The 5997-nt window shown below is 44.0% G+C and overlaps 1 long non-coding RNA gene across 1 annotated transcript; it reads right to left on the reverse strand.

Moving 5' to 3' along the window:
• Window positions 1-3964: 3964 nt before the first annotated feature.
• LOC127002634 (uncharacterized) lies at window positions 3965-5789 on the reverse strand. The gene is made up of 3 exons (XR_007756357.1): window positions 5677-5789; window positions 5217-5273; window positions 3965-4358 (listed from the first exon to the last, which is right to left on the reverse strand). It is a non-coding gene; the product is annotated as an uncharacterized LOC127002634 (long non-coding RNA).
• Window positions 5790-5997: the final 208 nt, after the last annotated feature.

The raw sequence follows: 5997 nt of genomic DNA on the forward strand, positions 1-5997 counted from the left end.
AGGTGACTGCCATGATGTATCACAAACAACAGTCAGCCAGTGCCTGAAGGTGGTGTCAAGAGCAATTGCTAGCTTGAGCAGGCATTATATACAGCCACCTTCGGGCAGTGATCTGCAGCGTACAATCCAGGATTTTCATGCCATTCATGGAATGCCTGGAGTTATCGGGGCAATTGACTGTAGACACACTGTCATACTGAGACCCTCTGTTGAAAATTCAGAGACCCTCTGTTGAAAATTCAGAGGTGTTTCGGTGCAGGAAAGGTTTCTTTTCATTGAACGTCCAAGCTGTATGTGGACCTGACCTGCGGTTTCATAATGTTGTTGCCCGTTGACCAGGGAGTGTCCACGACAGTAGGATTTTCTATAACAGTAGGCTCTGTGCTGATAAAGAGGAAAATTTAAACCCTAGGTATCACTTGCTTGGAGATGCTGGCCATGCCTTGAAGAGGTATCTGTTGACGCCAGTGTCAGCTCCAACTAATGAGCACGAGAGGGCTTATAACAACAGTCATACCCATACGAGGAATACAGTTGACAGGGCATTTGGTGTTCTAAAAAGGAGATTTGGGTATTTAGGGAAGAAAGTTAGGACAAATTTAGACACCACTAAAGCCATCATAGTTGCTGCAATGGTACTGCACAATATTGCAGTCCAAACTAGACTGGTTTTGCCACAAGATGGAAGGGACATGATAAACATCGATATCAATGCTCTCCATAATGAAGTGCCAATACAGAGACAGGCGAACGTACTAGGTAGACTGAAACGGCAGCAAATCATTACTGACTTCTTTTAAACAAGATGGGAACATTATTGTAGGTATAAACAGATGTCTTCTCTGTCTCCGAACTCTTTCTTTGTAAAGGTGGTCAGATGGCATCCACTTGAGCCTTACCATGGGCATACCCTTCAGACAGTTCTTGAGAGCAAGTAGTAGTTCTATGTGAATGGTGTAGTATATATTTCTTTTTGACCAATTGTTAAATAAAGCTCAGGTGCTACCATATAGTTTTTACCTTTGTGTTTTTTATATCACACAAAAGTCAGAACATGAAAATTCTTAAATTATCTTAAGCATGCAAGAAATTGGATGATGTTAGCAAGGCAAACGCTGATGTCAGTTGGCATACAATATTTTTACTAAAACATATTTACATAAACTTAAACCTATTCCTACATTCTAAGATTATATTTACAAAAACCTATTCCTACAATCTAAGATTAATATGTATATTTAATCTAGAATTATATTTACATAAACTTAACTTATTCTTACATTCTAAAATTTATATCTATATCTATACGGTCAAGTAAACCAATGGATCGCGAATTGGTTGAGCAACAGACAACGGATTTAACTCAGAGTGGGCGCCGGTCACTAGTGGCGTCCCTCAGGGTTCGGTTCTTGGCCCAGTGCTCTTCATAATTTACATCAACGACGTGGATGTTGGACTCAATAATCGCATTAGTAAATTTGCAGACGACACAAAGATTGGTAACTCGGTTCTCACTGACGAAGACAGGCAAAGCCTCTAAGAGGATTTGCACAAAATTTCAGCTTGGTCGGATAAATGGGAGATGCCCTTTAACGTAGACAAGTGCCAGGTCCTCCAAGTTGGAACAAAAAATAAGAAGTTCGATTACGAAATACGCGGCGTTAAACTCACAAGTGTTCAATGCGTTAAGGACCTGGGGATCAAAATCGCATCAAACCTCAAATTCTCACATCAATGCATCGATGCAGCAAATAAAGCGAACAGAATGTTGGGCTTCATTAAAAGAAACTTTTTATTCAAAAATAAAGATGTAATACTTCCGCTCTACAATAGTTTAGCCAGACCCCACTTGGAATATGCGGTACAGTTTTGGTCTCCCCACCATGCAAAGGACATTGCTAAACTAGAAGGTGTTCAGCGTCGAGCAACAAAAATGATCCCTTCCTTGCGTAACAAATCCTACGACGAAAGGCTTTCCACCCTTAACATGTTTTCTCTTGAGAAACGTCGCCTCCGAGGAAAACTGATCGAATGTTTTAAAATACTTAAGGGTTTCACGAATGTAGACAGAACAAAATTGTTTATGATCGATGACACTTTGCGAACGAGGAACAATGGCACAAAACTCAAATGTAGACAAGTAAATTCAGACTGCACCAAATTTTTCTTCACCAACGTTGTAGTGCGAGAATGGAATAAGCTCCCACCATCAGTGGTCCAGTGTAACACGATTGACTCCTTTAAAAACAAGCTCGACCGTCACTTCCTTGAACTTAATATTAACTAGAGTAGAAAAGCAACGTTTTGGAGCCATCTGATTAATGTAAAATCACTTAGGTTTAAGGACAGACCACCTAGTCTGGACCATGGGGTCTGTGTGGTCTGATTTTCTATGTAACTCTATGTAAATCTACATCTAAGCTAAACTTAAATTTACATTAAAATTATACTCATTTTTAATTTGTTTTTATTGTTTATTCCTTGATTCTAGTAATTTTTGCCGTGCAATTTCCTTGTAAAGTCTGGCCTCTTCCCGCCTCTCCTTGGCCTCTTCCCGCCTCTCCTTGGCCTCTTCCCGCCTCACCTTGGCCTCTTCCCGCCTCACCTTGGCCTCTTCCCGCCTCTCTTTGGCCTTTTCCCGCCTCTCCTTGCCTCTTCCCAACTCTCCTTGGCTTCTTCCCGCCTCTCCTTGGCTTCTTCCCACCTCTCCTTGGCTTCTTCCCAACTCTCCTTGGCTTCTTCCCAACTCTCCTTGGCTTCTTCCCGCCTCTCCTTGGCTTCTTCCCAACTCTCCTTGGCTTCTTCCCAACTCTCCTTGGCTTCTTCCCAACTCTCCTTGGCTTCTTCCCGCCTCTCCTTGGCTTCTTTCCAACTCTCCTTGGCCTCTTCCCAACTCTCCTTGGGTTCTTTCCAACTCTCCTTGGGTTCTTCCCAACTCTCCTTGGGTTCTTCCCAACTCTCCTTGGCTTCTTCCCAACTCTCCTTGGCTTCTTCCCAACTCTCCTTGGCCTCTTACCGCCTCTCCTTGGCCTCTTCCCGCCTCTCCTTGGCCTCTTCCCAACTCTCCTTGGCTTCTTTCCAACTCTCCTTGGCTTCTTCCCAACTCTCCTTGGCTTCTTCCCAACTCTCCTTGGCTTCTTCCCAACTCTCCTTGGCTTCTTCCCGCCTCTCCTTGGCCTCTTCCCAACTCTCCTTGGCTTCTTTCCAACTCTCCTTGGCTTCTTCCCAACTCTCCTTGGCTTCTTCCCAACTCTCTTTGGCCTCTTCCCGCCTCTCCTTGGCCTCTTCCCAACTCTCCTTGGCTTCTTTCCAACTCTCCTTGGCTTCTTCCCAACTCTCCTTGGCTTCTTCCCAACTCTCCTTGGCTTCTTTCCAACTCTCCTTGGCTTCTTTCCAACTCTCCTTGGCTTCTTCCCAACTCTCCTTGGCTTCTTCCCAACTCTCCTTGGCTTCTTCCCAACTCTCCTTGGCTTCTTCCCAACTCTCCTTGGCTTCTTCCCAACTCTCCTTGGCTTCTTCCCAACTCTCCTTGGCTTCTTCCCAACTCTCCTTGGCTTCTTCCCAACTCTCCTTGGCTTCTTCCCAACTCTCCTTGGCTTCTTCCCAACTCTCCTTGGCTTCTTCCCGCCTCTGCTTGGCTTCTTCCCGCCTCTCTTTGGCTTCTTCGCGCCTCTCCTTGGCTTCTTCCCAACTCTCCTTGGCTTCTTCCCAACTCTCCTTGGCTTCTCCCCGCCTCTCCTTGGCTTCTTCCCAACTCTCCTTGGCTTCTTCCCAACTCTCCTTGGCTTCTTCCCAACTCTCCTTGGCTTCTTCCCGCCTCTGCTTGGCTTCTTCCCAACTCTCCTTGGCTTCTTCCCGCCTCTCCTTGGCTTCTTCCCGCCTCTGCTTGGCTTCTTCCCAACTCTCCTTGGCTTCTTCCCAACTCTGCTTGGCTTCTTCCCAACTCTCCTTGGCTTCTTCCCGCCTCTCCTTGGCTTCTTCCCGCCTCTCCTTGGCTTCTTCCCAACTCTCCTTGGCTTCTTCCCGCCTCTGCTTGGCTTCTTCAAGACGAACCTGCATGTGCTGCATCTGTAGGTCCATCAGTGCGTCCCTCTTCTCCAGAACTCTCCGCTGCATTTCTTCTTTCTTATTGCTAGCACTCTCTCCTCCTGGTGTGCCATATAGTTCATGGTCCTGAAGTGCCCTCCTGGCACTACGCTGCCTCCTCTTTGCACTTGAGGATGGACAGGAGGACACTTCGGGTTCGGCCACACTGTTTCTTTCCTCGAGTGTCGGCTCTTCTGCTGGTGTAGGTAGAGGTGGCGCAGCGGGCTCTTCCAGATGAACCACTTCGTAGAGGGCGGTTGAGTAAGAATTTTCTGGCATTAGATAAAAGAAGTTAGCTTGTGAGAAAAGATTATAAAAGTATATGTTTGTATATTAACCTCTAGAATACAGGTCTTTATTACTGTGGCTTACGGAAGTGTCAGAATGTAACTTTTTTCCATTTTTAAAGTGCATTTACTGAAATATTATGCCTAATCAGGTTTGTTTTCGTCAGATTACTAACTTGACACTGATACTGTTTTAAATTTACTACATTATGGTTATAAAATACAAATTCATTACTGCACATGAACACCGTAAAAAGGTCACAATACGTATGATACACATTAAAATTGCATATAGTAAGCCATTGTTTCCCGTATATTAGACAGTGCATGTCTGTGATGCGTTAATATATGTGAGGTGGCTTCTGGGCCCCAATCACTGTCTGTAAAAGCTTCTGCCATAACTGCTACAAGCTGTACTGCTTATGATTATGCTTATATGGCTTCAGAGCCCCAGTCACAGGTCAAAGAGGCTTGTGGCTTAACTCTTACAAACTATACTGCTTATGATTATGCTTATATGGCTTCAGGGCCCCAGTTACAGGTCAAAGAGGCTTGTGGCTTAACTCCTACAAACTATACTGCTTATGATTATGCTTACATGGCTTATGGGCCTCTGTCACAGACCGTAAAGGCTTCTGTCTTAAGTACTACAAGCTATACTGCTTATGATTATATGGCTTCAGGGCCCCAGTCACAGGTCAGAGGCTGGTGGCTTAACTCTTACAACTATACTGCTTATAATTATGATTATATGGCTTCTGGGCCCCAGTCACCAGCCTAAAAGGCTTCTGTCTCAAGTGTTACAAGCTATACTGCTTATGATTACCACTTAAAACATCTTACATCTCACAAAGAGAGACTTGGTAAATCGGATGAGTCGACCATGTCGGTGCGACGTTGCTGAGAATAAGGATATTTTAGTACACAAGCATAGCACTGTCTTGTGCAGCTTAATGTACTTCAAAAACATGTTTAATCAGTTGATGCCTGAGGTTTTAATAGAAATTTTGAAAAGACAAGAGTTTATGGTGATTGGAAATGAATAACTGAGAAAGGTTAATGAGTGGGAGATTGTAGAAGAGCCATGGCATATTGAACCCCATCAAGAATTGAGAAAAGCAGACGTACAATATAATATAATTATGTTTAATACTACTGTAAACTTGTTGATTATTCTTGGGTACTTTCCGTTATTGCATGACTGAAGAATTTCTGAAGAATTTAAGATTTCACAAGTTCCTGCATTTTTACTGACAAATATAATTAACAAACATGGTAATCAAAACTGACAATGGTCACTTACCCTGAGATGACATGGCATCATGACCATAGGGGTTGCCAATATCCTGGATATCGGTCCCAAGAATGGAGAGGACCTGCTCCGTCTCAGGTGTGAGTACCTTGGGAGGGGTGCCAGGAGGGGTGCCACCACCTGTCCTGAATACCTCACGCTTTTGGCGTGCGTCCTCTTGATTTGCCCTAAAATAAAGCTACAACAATTAAACATCAGTACAGGCTATACTTTTTTGTGTGTAAGCTAGTATGACATTATTCATCACATTGTGGTGTAGTGTAAGAGTAGTGTCAGCATCTCTCCTATTCTATAATTCATCTCTACACTGTG

This window comes from Eriocheir sinensis, chromosome 23 (assembly GCF_024679095.1).
Source record: "Eriocheir sinensis breed Jianghai 21 chromosome 23, ASM2467909v1, whole genome shotgun sequence".
Taxonomy (NCBI): Eukaryota; Metazoa; Arthropoda; class Malacostraca; order Decapoda; family Varunidae; genus Eriocheir; species Eriocheir sinensis.